This window comes from Canis lupus, chromosome 11, assembly GCF_048164855.1.
Source record: "Canis lupus baileyi chromosome 11, mCanLup2.hap1, whole genome shotgun sequence".
In the NCBI taxonomy this organism is placed as follows: Eukaryota; Metazoa; Chordata; class Mammalia; order Carnivora; family Canidae; genus Canis; species Canis lupus.
The window spans coordinates 24028015-24043227 of NC_132848.1; positions in this window are offsets into that span (position 1 = coordinate 24028015).

Genomic DNA, 15213 nt, shown 5'->3' on the forward strand with positions numbered 1-15213 from the left:
CGGCGGCCTGAGGCCCCGGGGTCCAGCACCCTCTCTGCCAACCCGCCCCCCTCCGCCAGGCCAGCCCCGGACCCTGCCCTCCGCAGCAGGAAGGAGGCCGTGTGCGAATCCCCCACGTAGGCCGCTACCGGCACAGCCCACAGCTCCAGACCAACGAAGGTGCCGCGCGCAGCAGCCCTGACAACGGCTCGCATCACAGGCGATGAACACACATTTGCACGCGCACGTGCGCGGACCAGAAGCCCCCGAGGCGCTCCCGGGGCTACCGCAGGGAGGTCCCTCCGCTGTCTCCGGAGGCTGAGCCCCCGGGGAAGGGGAGTCTGTACAAATCCCAGGGATTGCAACAGTTCGCTCCCCGACCGAGCCTGTTTGTGCAACATGTTCTTGTTGACGCGGCCCTTCTCCGTATGTGGCCCGCTAACCCTCTGTGCGTGTGGGCCGCGGGGGACAGACCAGAAGGCGGGGCAGGGCGGGCACCGTGCTGGTGGCGCCCGGGGGTGGGGCTGAGCTGGCCGAGATCCGCGCTGGCTCCCAGGCAGCACTCGGGGGTCCTGGGGGGCACCGGCCTGGCACCAGGACGCCGTCTGAGCACCCGAGGAAAGCCACTGCTACCTTCCTGGGTAGGGTGCGGTGGGGAGAGGCTCAGCAGGGCCAGATGGATCAAGGGGGCTGCCGGGGCAGCAGGGGGGTTGGGGCTGGAGCTCAGGGAGGCGACAGGCAGGATGCACACCGGGGGGCAGGGGCATGTAGGGTCGGGGTACAGAGCCAGGGCACGACTTGCCGACAGGGAGTGCGGACACAGAGGGCAGAGGAGAGTGCAGGGCCCGGGGCACTGGGGCCTTCGGGGGGGGGGGGGTCATCAACCTCTGCTGCAGGTATGGGGGTGGCAGAGCCACCCAGCCCCATAGAGCGCAAAGCACAGAGCAGGGGGGCTGCTGCCCCCGGGAGGGCATCCCTGGTCCTCCTGGATCTCGGTGGACAGGGTGTCCAGTCTCTGAGCTCAGCAGGTGTCACGCGCAGGCTCAGCACCCCTCCCCTGGCCAGGGTGGGGGTGCTCCTGGGGGCAGGGAGGATAACAGATCTTGACTCTTCCAGGATCCATCCCCCCATCTTCCTTCTCCCCCGAGAACAGTCCCTTCTCCTCCTGCCTCTACCCCGGCACCCAGGCCATCAGCAAATCCCACAGCCCTGCCTTGCAGACATCTCCCCTGTCCTCGGCCTGCCCGGCTTCCCTCTCCAGCTGCTCATCTCTCACCTGCTCCTCAGGTGGCCCCCTGCCGACTGGACCCCCCAACCCCGAACCCCAGGACTTTGTACTTGCCCAGGGGCTCTTTAAGGTCTTATTGGCACCACGTGATTTCTCCCCCATGGGTGGCTCTATAGCCTCCCATCAACATCAAAGGACCCAGCCACCCGATCTCCTAGCTCGGCCTCAAACCCAGCTCTCGGCCTTCTCCAGATTTCTGGAAATTTCCAGAAGGCTCTTTCTGGGCTCTCTGCATGGCTGGACTTTGGATGAGGGTTTGGATCAACCAGCCCACAGTGATGCCCCTCCATGCCTGGGCCTGTCGGGAACCAGGGACTCAGGCTTGGGCCCTGCCCTCAAAGGGGGCAAGTCTTCACTAAGGCAGGAAAACTGAACTCTCTGTGCTCCTTTCTATGACAGGAAAGCCCAGGGCTACTTTAGGTAATCAGGGAGGGCTTCCTGGAAAGGGCACCCTGAATGGACCTGGAAGGAGGCACCACCAGGGTGCTGCAAGGCTGAGCAGTGATGGAACGGGGGGCCAGGGGGCGTGAACCAGGAACAGTAATGGAACGGGGGGCCAGGGGGGCGCACGAACCAGGAACAGTGATGGAATGGGGGGCCCAGGGGCACAGGAACAAGGAACAGTGAGCCCCGCACCATGGCAGACTCTCCCTCCATTATCTCAGTGTTTCCCTGGGAAGCCCTCCCCTCAGCTGCACCTGAGGGCGTGGGGTCCCCCGGGGCCAGGGGACCTTCTGGCAAGTGGCAGATCTAGGGTGCCGGCCGGCGGATCCCCCGTCCTCGCCACAGAGGGTTGCACACCTCCGAGGGACTGGGGCCGCTGCAGACTTCAGCCAGAAGGAAGACAAAGTCACAGACCTGTTAAGGGTCATTCTCATGCGGGTTGGATACGCCGGGTTCAGATCAATTTGTGGCCGAAAGCTCTGGAAAGGGTATCCTGAAGTACTTTGCGGGTGTGTAGATCGAGGCCAGGGCCGCCTGAGGCTGGCTGGTGCAGCCCCCACCTGAGCAGGGCCAGGCTGGCTCACCTGCCCCCCCACCCCCACCCCCTAGAGGCGCGGCCCCCACCTGAGCAGGGCCAGCGGTGACAGGGGAGCCGGCTGCCAGCCCCACGCCAGCCCCGTGCCAGGATCCTGACAGTGAAATGATTAGGTCTTGAGCTCTGCTTTAAAAACCTTAATGGATTTCTTTCCACCCCACGAAGCCACCCCTCGGTCTGGGGATGAGTGAGCATCCGTGCCCTACAGCCCCCCCCCCGCCCCGCCACCAGTCCAGAAGAGGGGGCTCCGCAGCGTGATGCCTCAGCTCCCTCCGTCTGACTCCCCAAGCGTGTGGCAGTCACCCCGGCGGGTGTCCCTAAGCGCCAGCACTCAGCCTCTGCAAACCGGAGCACACTGGGCCCTCGGCGGGCCTGCAGGATGGGGGCCGCCCTCACCATAGCCTTCTCAGGGGGAGACACCGAGGCACAGATGCCTGTGGGCTCCTCCCCTGGCCCAGGAGCTGCACCCCTACACCCAGCACCGAGGCTTGCACACCCCTGAGGACAGGGTGCTCTTTTTCTTCAGAGTCCGTATGATCCAGCTGCTCTGACCATCCACCGGGTAGGTACAGAGGTCACGCCTGAGGGTGGCCCCTCGCCGTTGGACTCGCCCTGTCCCCGCAGCAGCGTCACTCCCTGCCTGGCCCAGGAGCCTGGAGGGACCAGGTGGGTGGATAAGAGCCACGTGTTCCTTGTAGCACCTGCCATCCCCCGGGCCCCTCCTCCGCGACTAGGGTCATCCTGGGTCCCCCTCACCTGTCAGGGGGGGGCGTTAGGAAGTGACATGCTGGGGCCACCTGGCCACTGGACGCCTCTGCCCCAGAGCCTCGTCTCCCCGAGCTCCCCCTACCTCCCTCGCGTCCCGCTCACACTCTGTGCCAGCAAGTCACCATGACAGCAGTAGCAACGGGCTGGGTATTGGGGGTGCCGGGCCTGCCTCCAGCAGCTCCCACCTGTACCTCTGGGAATCATCCCACCGGCCTCTGCGGAACACACCCCGTCCATGCCATTGTCCCACTCAGGAGACCGAGGCCCAGAGAGCTCGGGATACTTGCCCAAGGCCACACAGCTCCCAAGGTGAGGGAACAGAAGGAGTTGCTCTCGCTGGCTTGTGACCAGGAAGCCTGGGGGCCTTTGGGGCCCTGGGAGGAGGGGGACCTTAGGGCACTGAGCCCAGGAGCCGCGCTGGCCCCTCCTCCAGGTGTGTCTGGGACACCCGGATGCTCGGCCTTCCTGATCCGACTCCTCTCTCTGCAGGGCCTGGACTCCCCTCCTCAGCCCTCCTGCCAGGGCAGCTCTTTAAAGGGTCCAGAGGCTCCAGACAGGGCCTGTGCCCTGTCAGGACCCCTATCCCCTGGGTATTCACAGGGGAGAGGCTCCTGGCTCCCTCCCTGGAGTCTGGCAGCTAACGGGTCTGGGCTGAGAGGAAGCTCAGAGCTCTACACTCGGTCCTGCCACCGCCCCTCACAGGTGACCTGGGCAGGTGGCCTGGGCAAGTGGTCCCTGGACCACAGTCCCCCTCTGCAGCCTGTGAGGGCGAAGAGCTGCTATTCTCCGCACACCTACTGTGTGCTGTGCGCCAGGGGTAGCCTTTTCCCATATCCACCCCAAAGATTCCTCCCAGGAGTCCAGTGAGGGGGCGATGCTCCCCCGTCACCAAGGGGGAAGTGAGGAACTGCCCCGGTGCCCAGAGAAGAGGACAGGGGCAGATCCGGCCCTCGCCTTGCTGACTCAGGTTCCCGCCGCCCTCTGGAGCTCTGGGGTCGAGCCCTCCCTTGTTCCCAGATAAACTGCCACCCTTTTATTCTCAGGGCTCCCTGGCTGCACTTGTCCCACCCCCCGGACCCCCTTGTGACCCTGGGGCACACACAAGGAGGGAAAATTCTTTGGAACCAACACTTGACCAGCTTTCCTCTGGCATGGTTGGAATTGGCTGGATGAGTAAGGGATGCACACAATGCGTCGAGAATAATTTTTACTTTGCATCTTGAGTGTTGGTCAAGCTTTAGCTTCAAAGTGCAGACTCAATTCACTCACCAGCGTGCAAGACTGCTGCCCTGCATTAGCTCCTTGCCCGCCCCCCTGTCAGCCACCCCGGAATCAGTGTTGTTTGGAAGCAGAGAACGTCTGGGCTGTGCGTGATCCAGCTGCAGAGGCAGCAGAGCCCAGCAGCCTGCCAGGAGGAGGAAGACAGCAGGAACCCTGCCCTGGAGACGTCAGGCATGCTGGGCTGGGTGTGCCCTGCTCTGCTAGGACACAGACCCGCCCATGTGGCCCCTGCTCACTCCTGGGATCCCTTCTGGGGCCTGGACCAGTCTCTGTTACTGGGAGCACAGGTCACAGAATTGGGTCTATGTTTGAATCATGGCCCTACATGACTTTGGGCAAGTGGCTTCATTCCTCTGGGCCTCAGTTTACTTATCTGTAAAAGGGGGGTGGTGACAGTCTTCCAGAGCTATCCTGAGGACTCCAAGAGAGACAATTTGCAAAGTGTTCAATATGGTGCCCTGCCCCCCTACCTGCCACATCCTGACCCTGCCTCGACGAGGCCGCCACCTTTCACGCCCTCATAAACCTCCTCGTCTTTGCACACCATGCTCAAAGGAACGCTGGTGAAGGACTTGACAGTAACTGGTGAGTCCACCCCTGTGCATTCCCATTTTGTTCTTTTTTGAGATTTTTGAAATACTACAGGTCCTTTTCATTTCCATATGAATAGTTGGATCAGCCTATCAATTTACACACTCACACATACACACACATGCATGCACACATGTGCTGGGAATTTAACTGGGATGGCATTCAATGTTCAGTGTATAGATTAGTTTGGGTTAGAACCAAAAGCGTGGGCAGCCTGAGTGGCTCAGCGGTTTAGTGCCACCTTCAGCCCAGGGTGTGATCCTGGAGACCCGGGATCGAGTCTCAAGTCGGGCTCCCTGCATGGAGCCTGCTTCTCCCTCTGCCTGTGTCTCTGCCTCTCTCTCACTCTCTCTGCATCTCTCATTAATAAATAAATAAATAAAATCTTAAAAAAATAAAGAACCAAAAGCTTTACGATGCTGAGGTCCTCATCCATGAACATGGTCTATCTCTGTTTAAAACAGATTTTGTTTGATTTCCTTCAACAATGGTACTTTTCCTGCATGGGAGTCTTGTACATCTTCCATTAGTCATTCCTGGGTACTTTGTTTTTGATACTATTGCAAATGATTTATTAAAATTTCATCTCCTAACTTTGTGGGGGAGGGGGTTATCTAGAAATCCAGCTGGTTTGGGCTTTTTGACCTTGAATCCAGCAATCTTGCTAAACTGATCAGATCTATCAGATTCTGTGTACATTCCTTTGGATCGTCTGTCCTCACAAACCATTCCCTGGTACATGCTGACAGTGTCATTTCTTTTCTTCCAGTCTTTGTGCTTTCCCTTATTGCAGTGGCTAAACCCTTAATGTTGAACAGATGCGGTGACCCTGGGTCCCATTGACTTGTGCCTGACCTCAGGTGGGGGATGTTTTCAATCCTTCATCATGGAGTATGATGTTCCCTAAAGGTTTCATAGATATTTTGATCAGATGAGAGAAGTTTCTCCTACTCGTAAACCACAAAGCAGTTTGTAAAAATCCTGAACGAGTCTTGAATTGTATCACGTGCAATTTCTACATCCACTGGGCGAACGCCATTATGTCCTACCTTCTTCTAATGCAGTGAATTTTCCTGACTGTCAAATGCCTAATCAGTCTTGCACTTCCAAAGTACCCCAATCATGGTGTATTGTTCTTTGTATAGAGAACCAGATTCTACTTTGCTAACATTTTATTTGGGATTTTTGCATCTTTAACTTTTGGCCTTAAATTGGTCACTCACTTTTCTCGTGTATTAGTTATGTATTGTTGCCCAAATTGTGCCCAAATATCTTGGCTTACTTAAACCAGTAATATTATCTCTAATGGATTCTGTGGGTCAGAAATTCAGATGCAGCATAGCGGGGACCTCTTGTGACTACTATATGATGTCTGGGGCCTCAGCTGTAAGACCCAAAGGCTGGGACAGGGCAGGAATCACATGAGGTCTCAGACACTCACATGCCCAGTGGTCCATGCTGATTGCTGGCTGGGGACCCAGCTTGGGCTTCCTCACAACATGGTGGCTGGATTCCAAGAGCAAGTGTCCCAAGAGTGAGAGAGGGAGAGAAAGAGGGAGACGCATACACTGTATTCTCTTATCCTTTATAGACCAGGCTGGGAAAGTATACACCATTACTTCTGCAGCCCTCCATTGGTCAGAGAAGTGCCCTGGCTCCTCCCAGATTCAAAGGGAGTAAGAAGAGTGTCCACCCCATCATTGTAAGAGGAGCCTGAGGCATGGGGTGAACATATTAGCATATCGCCTTTGGAAAATGCATTCTAACCCTTTTCTTGTTATGTCCTTATCAGATTTAATTATGCACATTCTGCGCTGCTTCCAGAACAAGTAGGGAAATAGTCCCACTTCTTTATTCTGCCTGTAATTTATATCTGACTGGTGTTATTTCTTCCTTGTGTGTTTGGAAGAACTCACCAGGGAGGCCAGCTGGCCTGGAGAGTTCCCTGTGGGAGGGTTTAAGTTCCAGATTAAATTTTTAAAATAGATGTAGGATCATTCAAACTTCCTATTTCTTTTTGGTCAGTTTTGTTCAGTTTTGTTTTTCTAAGAGTCAGGCTGTTTCAACTGGAAATTTTAATTTACTGGCATGAAGAGGGGTTCATAATATCCTTCTTTATTCTTCTTTAAAACGTTGATAAGGTGGGGATGCCTGGGTGGCTCAGATGCTCAGTTAAGCATCTGCCTTTGGTTCAGTTAGTGATCCCGGGTCCTGGGATCGAGTCCCGCATCGAGCTCCTCACAGGGAGTCTGTTCTCCCTCTGCCTATGTCTCTGCCTCTCTCTGTGTCTCTCATGCATAAATAAAATCCTTTTTTAAAAAACCTTGGTAAGGTTTGTAAAGATGTCCTCTTTTTATTCTTGATACTGCTTTTTATTATCTTGATCAGTCATGCTTGCGGTTTGTCAATCTATTAGGCATTTGAAAAATTCTAATGGTTTGTGGATTTTTCACTATTACATGTTTATTTTCTGTTTTGTTATTTTAAGATTCCCCTCTTTTTTCTTTCCTTTTAGTTTCTTTACTTTGTTTTTATTCACTTGTTTGTTTTTTGCCTCTGAAGGTGTATACTTAGATCATTTCTTTTCAGTTTTTCCCCCCAAATGATAGATTTTTAGACTATATTTTTTCCTTTAATTTTTTTTAAATTTATTTTTATTTATTTATGATAGTCACACAGAGAGAGAGAGAGAGAGGCAGAGACACAGGCAGAGGGAGAAGCAGGCTCCATGCACCGGAAGCCCGATGTGGGATTCGATCCCGGGTCTCCAGGATCGCGCCCTGGGCCAAAGGCAGGCGCCAAACCGCTGCGCCACCCAAGGATCCCTATTTTTTCCTTTAAGCACACGTTAGCTGCATCCCATATTTGGGGGATTCATTTTTACCATTGTTTATTTCAAAATATTTCCCCATCTTCATTGTCCAACTCAATGGTTATTTAGAAGAGTTTTTATTAGTTTACAACTGGCGGGGATATTCTAACTGCCTCTGTTAATGGTTTCTGGTTTAATTCCACTGATTTAATGCCAAAGAACTTATGATTTTAATGATTCGAAATTTGTTGAGACTTCCTTTCCAGCCTATCATATAATCTGTTATGGCAAATGTTCCAGGTACACTTGGTAGGAACAAGTGCTTACTTTCACAATGTTCTGTACGTATCAGTGAGATGAGGCTGATCAATCCCATTGTCCAAAATTTTCTGTATCCTGACTACGTCTTTGTCTGCTTATTTGATCAGTTACTGAGAGAAATGCACCGATCTCTCACTAGGATAACAACTCCATCCATCTTTCCTTTTCATTCTGCTCATTTTTCCTTCATTTATTTTGGGCTCGTGTTATGAAGTCCATACACATTTAGAATTGTTTTGTCGTCTTAGCTAATTGACCTTCTATCATTGATCTTGGTTAATCGTCCCTCTTTATCTCTACTTAGGATTTCGACCCTAACCTCTACTTTGCCTGATACTACCATAGCTAACGAAACCTGCTTTCCTCTGATTCGAGTTTGCATGATCTTTTCCGATCTTTCCACTTTCAGCCTATCCTAGAAGTCCTCATAGTTAAGACCTCTCCTCTAAGCAGCACAGACCTGGGTTAAAATTAAACCAGTTAAGGGATGCCTGGGTGGCTCAGCAGTTGAGCATCTGCCTTCAGCTTAGGGTGTGATCCTGGGGCCCCAGGATTGAGTCCCACGTCAGGCCCCATGGAGCCTGCTTCTCCCTCTGCCTATGTCTCAGCTTCTCTCTCTCTCTCTGTGTCTCTCATGAATAAATAAATAAAATTTTAAAAAACAATAAAACTTTAAAATTGTGAGATGATGTCTTTTAATAAAAGTATTTTCTATTGACTCTGGACATCCTGTGTTCTTTTACTCCCTTTCCTTTAAAAAAAAAAAAAGGATTTTATTTATTTATTTGAGAGAGAGAGGAGCGAGCACACACACCCAGAAGGAGGGAGAGGGACAAGCAGACTCTGTGCTGAGCACAGAGCCCAACGGGGCGCTTGATCTCAAGACCCTGAGATCATGACCTGGGCTGAAATCAAGAGTCAGTGGCTTAACCTATTGAGCACCCAGGTGCCCCACTCTTACTTTATTTATTTTAGAAAAATGAATTATTTTTATTCCACTTTCTCCTTTCTATTAGCCTGTCAGTTAAACATTCTTAAATTAGTCTGTTAGTGTTATGTAGAGGTTACACCATGCATTTTTGACTTATCGTAGTCTAATTGAAGGTACTATTTTTACCACTTCCTAGAAAATGCAAAATCGCAAGGGCCTCAGAGCATTTTAACATGATCTGCCCCCAAGTGTACTTTCCTTGTTGCTCTGCTATACTCACACATTTATAGGTTTACCTTTGCTCTTGCCTCTATTCTCCCAGTGTTATTATGTTCCTTTTTCAGTATGCCTGGGATTCACTTTCTCCTGCCTGAAGAGCTTCTTTTACAGCATTTCCTTTCTTGAAGGTCTACTCAACATAAATTCTCTAAGCTCTATTTGCCTGAAAATATCTTTACTTCACTTTTATTTTTGAAAGGTATTTTGATAGGAGGTATAGTTCCAGGTTGGTGGTTATTTTCCACCAGTTTTTGGAGGGACCAATCTATGGTCTTCTGGAATGCATCATTTTTGTTGAGAAGCCACCTGCCAGTCCTAATGTTGCTCTATTGAAAGTCATGGGTCTCTTTTTCCCTGACTTAGAAGACTTTCTCATTTTCTTTGGTGGTCATCAGTTTTGCGACGACACGCCTCGTGTGGTTTGGAGGTGTGGTCAGGCTCCTTGAATCTTGGTTTGATGTCTTCTATCAGATTCGGAAACTCATTAGAAATTACTCTTCCAAGTAGTGTTTCTGCTTGATTCACCCCCAGATTCCCCTCCTGGGACTCCAATCATGTACACGTTGGATTTTTTTTTAATATTTATTTATTTACTTATGATAGAGAGAGAGAGAGAGAGAGAGAGAGGCAGAGACACAGGAGGAGAGAGAGGCAGGCTCCATGCCAGGAGCCCGACGTGGGACTCGATCCCGGGACTCTAGGATCACGCCCTGGGCCAAAGGCAGGCGCCAAACCGCTGAGCCACCAGGGATCCCCCACGTTGGATTTTTTAACTCATCCTGTGTCCTTTATCATTCCTTCTTTTGTCCCTCTGTGCTTTACTATAATACTTCCCAAACATTATTTTCCAATTAGCTCATTTTCTATCCAGCCTAGCCTACTTTGCTCTCAACCCTCAACTATAGAATTCTTGTTTTCAGTTATCACATTTTTCAGACCCAGATTTTCCATTTGCTTCTTTTTTGTGTTTTCCAGCTTCGGGTTGAAATTCTCTGCATTGTCATCTATTTTCTTGAACATACTAACTGTAATAATACTGACATCTACATCAGATCACACTAATATTTGCATAGCCAGTGGGTCATTTCTTTGTCTGCATTTTTTTCCTCCTCTTCCTGTTGCTTCAAGCCTGGGCATTTTTAGAAAAGATTTTATTCATTTATTTGACAGAGAGAGAGAGAGAGAGCACAAGCAGGGGGATTAGAAGGCAGAGGCAGAGGGAGAAGCAGCTCCTCACTGAGTAGGGAGCCTGATGTGGGACTTGATCCCAGGACCCTGAGACCATGACCTGAGCCAAAGGCAGAGACTCAACCAGCTGAGCCACCCAGGTGCCCCAAGCCTGGGGATTCTCTTTAATGAATGTTGAACATTGGACACAAACTTGTAGGGATATAATTCTAGGTTGGCAGTGATTTTCTTTCGGCTCTTTAAAGATAATGTTAAAATTCTTTCGAGAGGGTTTAGCTTCTGAAGGCATTTAGGTGACAGCGAGGTAACTGTAAGTCTTTCTTGGGGATGCTCACCTCTGACTAAGCTTTATTCTTTGGGGATAGCTAACTTCAGGATCCTGCTGAGATGATGGCATTTCCCTCTCCTCACTGGTCCCCAAACTCCAATATTTTTTTCCCACCACCACAAATCTGTGCAAAGTTCTGCTAAGATTTTCAGGATGTTGGCAGCCACTTTGTGCTGGGCTCATTCTGCTAAGGAAATGGCAAGTTTTTCAAAGGGGAGATGGACAGAGCACAGGGCTCCCTCCTCTGTGCTTTGCTTCTGGAACCTAAACCCTCAAGTCCTTTATGGCCTGCTAGCTGTCAGTCCCAAACTTCCTCTCCCAGCCCCAGGAGGTTTCCAAAAGCTCCAAGAGATGCCAGTTTCTGCTCAGCCCCTTGGCCTCTTGGAACCACCGCCTACAAATGGGCAGGTGACTCTGGGGAAAGAGCAGGGTGGACAATCAACCTCACGTAAATGAGCTTCCCTTCTCTCTGGGATCTTGGCTCCTTCAGTCCTGGATATCCTGTTGCTCTTTCACATCTCAAAACAGATGTTTCCTGCATTTTATCTCACCTTTCTCCTTGTTAGGGCAGGAAGAAGGCCAGGCAAGAGGCGATGCTGGTGGCAGCAGAGATGGCAGCAATAGAGAGACGTGCTGATTTATTTGAGGGGGGAGGAGTCAGTGGGGAATGCAGATTGTCCCTTGGGAAACCGAGCACATATTCAGTAATGCCAGGCTGATGCTCCCACCCAGGCTCTGACAGCCGTCTCCCCTGGGCACCCAAACCTCCCTGTCCATCCTCCCCATTAGAGCCTTGACCACTCTGTGGTCATCATCCATGTCCTTGTCCACTTCCCTCAAAGGCAGGGGCTTTTTCTGCTTGTTCCTATGTTCCCCCAGTGTTGCCTAGCAGGGAGATGGTCACAGGGAATAAATTAACTAAAGAAATGTGAATTTGGTTAATAATGAGCAATGCTGAAACTAGAGTTTCCTGGGTCCAGAGGCACCTGGGACCTACTGCCCTGCACCCAGTTGGGCTTGAGCGGGGCGGTGGGTTTACTGGGTTTCCACTAGAGGTGCTCCCTAGGCCCCAGGCCATCTGTTCCTCTGGCAGCTGGCGCGCCTGCACCCAGCTCTAACTGGGTCACTGGACGAGTCCCAAGGTTCTTCCCAAGGCTGATGCCTGGGCTCCTGGCTGTCTCTGGCCCTCACTTGATCCTGGCCAAGCCACATTCTCCCCGCCCCTCCGCTGTCTCAGGTCAGAGCAGGTGCGTGCTGGAGGTGGGCCTCTCCCTGGCAGTGGAAGGGCAGGAGTTGACAGTAGCCTAGAGGTAGGTAAATACTGATTGTTATGACTTGGCCCTCCCTTGGCCCTGGGGTGGGTGCAGGATTTAAGCCAACAACAGGACAATCCCTTGCACCCACCACTGGAGCACCCCCACCCCCACTGTGCCAACCCCCCTCCCAGCTGCCCCCTGCTCCTCTCTCCACACCACATGGGAAAGAGCTGGTCCAGTAAGTGCCACACCCCTCTGACTTTGGGACAAAATTCCTGCAGGGAAGGGTCTGCGGGACAGAGGCACTCCCGGGGGAGAGGCGGCTGGTGACAGTGTGGGCAGAAGCTGCCTTCCCAGGAGCCGTTTGTTGGTTTCAGATGGAGATTTTCTGTCCTGCTGTGGATGGGTTTGGGCAGAGAGGTGGGGTCAGAGAAGGGGGGATACAGGGTTGTGTGGGCAGGTAATGGGGCTGGGGTATCAGACACTAGGATCTGGTTCTCTCAAAGCTCCAGAAGCTTCTGGCGCTACAGCCAAGCTCCTAAACACTACCCATTGCCTCCCCCAGATCCTGGCCCCCAATAGACTCCTATTCCCCCCTCAAAACTATAAGGCTGCCTCTTCTGGGAAGCCTTCCCATTCCTCCTGAGTAGAGGCCATCCTTTCTCTAGACTGCCTCCCTGCTCAGTTTCATGCTGGGTGAGCTGTCTTTGCATCTGTTTGCCCCGCACCCAGACCTGAGCATCATGGGGGCAGTCTGATTCACCTGGGCCAGCCCCACCCCCAGCTCCCAACACCCAGCATGGGGTCAGGCTCAGAGCTGGGGCTCCCAGGAGTCCTTGTGGAAGGGGAGAGGCTGGAGGAAGGGCAGGGGATGGGGAGACTTTGCAGCCTGTCATTGGACATCTGATTTATTCATTTCAGCCAACCCCCTGACAGTGGTGGGGTGGGGTGGGGGACACAGGGCGTGTAAGTGCCATCAGGAAAACTAACAGTGAAGCAGGTAGGGCGGCCCAGGTGGCGGAGGGTGCTGGGGGTGGCTGCGGGCGTCACCCGCCGCGGACCTGCAGGAGGCGCTGGCTCGAGCCTGCCAGGGTGGCTGGGCGCCAACACCCTAGGACAGATCCTGAAGCTGACTGAGGCACCCCCCTCCCGGGGCAGGCAGCCTGTGCGGCCACACAAGGCTGGGTGGTCCCCCGAGTGCTGGCTGAGGCTGGAAGAGAAGCCCGGATGCCCTCTGGCTGCTGCCCCCGGGGAGGCGAACCCCCAGACCTTGTCCAGCCGGGACTGGCAAGTGGAGCCTCGCAACGCATCCCACGGAGATTTCCATCTCAGCTGCCCTGCCCCAACCCTCCTCGTGGGCAGGAGGAAGGGGGGGCCAGACCCCAGCATGCCCACACCCAGGCCTCCCTGTCCGACCCCCTCTGCACCCCTGCAGGCTGAGAAACAGGAAGGCCGAGCTGCGGCCTGGGCCTCGGGTCTCTCCAAGACATGGACGAACTAATCAGGTGGGAAGGGGCTGCCAAGCGCAGCCACGGGCTGCATAAACTCACAGGCTCCCTGCCCCGGGCACACAGATACAGCCCTCGAAGACCGAGACACCGTGTCACTCCCGAGAGGTGGCCCCAGCCGACCCCAATTATCTCCCTGCCACCGGCCCCAGGAGCAATTCCAAGCCAGGTGCTTACTGGCACCTATCCTCAGGGGGCTCGACGCAGACCCTGCCCGAGAAAGGTGCCCCACCAGGAGCGCCAGAGCCAGGGGCCGGCCGAGGGGCCCAGGATGGAGTGGGGACCTGTCCCCTGCCGTGTGGGGAGCCCTGGCGTCAATTCTGGTACGTGGGACTCTGGGAAAGCTCACTGGTGGTGCGGTCCGAGGTACCGGCTTGACTGAAGGCCCATTCCTGCCACATACCAGCTGGGACACACCCCAGCTCCTCTGCCCGAGCCTCGGTGCTCTCATCTGTAAAATGGGCTCCCACTTGTGTCACCGCCTTGTCCTGAGCGTCAGCTTCAGCTGGTGAAGGGGCCCCTGACCCTGCCCACCCAGGAGCCCTAACTTCAGGTGGCGGGTGGCTGTGTCTGTAAGAGCAGCTGAGGGTGTGTCTCATGTTAGGACTTTATGAAGGAAACGACGTATTTTGAAGATGTCTGCTCTAGAGCAAGAATGACGTATACGGCTTAGGAGGCCACTAACTGATATTCTCATAAATATATGTGACATCCTGTTGTAGTTGGGCATAGGTACAAACAACAGGAAATAGGAATAATAATAAATAGGGACGCCTGGGTGGCTCAGTGAGTTAAACATCTGCCTTTGGCTCAGGTTGTGATCCGGGGTCCTGGGATCGAGTCCTGCATCGGGCTCCTGGCAGGGAGCCTGCTTCTCCCTCTGCCTCTCCCTGCTGCTCCCCCTGCTTGTACTCTCTCTCTCTCGCTCTGTCAAATAAATAGATAAAATCTTTTTTAAAAGAAGAAGAAATAATAATAAAATAATAATAAATCTCTAGCCTCTGCTTTCCCTCCCCACGGAGGGATTGGGGAAATGGCTCAGCTAAGAGAAGTACTTCTAGGTCAAAAGCGAGGCCGCTCTATTCTGTGTCCAGAGCTCCGGTAGTTGCGTCCTCCATCAGGATCCTGGCTTTTCACTGCGGAGAACACCATCTGGGCGCTCGGTCAGTCGGTCAGTCGCAGCTGTTCACATGGTCTCCACCAGCCACATCGCTGGGAGGCTGGCCTCCCCTAATGGACTTCTGCTGAATGCCTGCCCCCCGATCTAAGGCATCTGGAGTGACCTGGACGCTCTGCATTGGCGCAGCTGCTGTCTGAGGCCTGTGCTGGGCGCCGAGCACTTAGCAGCAGAAGCTTTTGATGTGAAGAGTAATTTCCGGGCAAGCCTGCACTATAAGCAGCTCCCCTAATGCACGCAGGTTTTGAACACCTATCCCCAGTACCGGATTCTCAAATCAGATATTATCGACTATAACCATCTCAAATCTTTGTGGCTGAAAATAACAACCATTTACTTTGCTTGTGACGCCGCAGGTTGCCTGAGAAGTTCTGGGTCTGGGTCAGCTCAGCTTATTTCTGTTGGGCTCTCTCATGCGTCTGTGGTCAGCTGGCAGGTTGGCTGGTGATAGAATGATCTGGATGGGG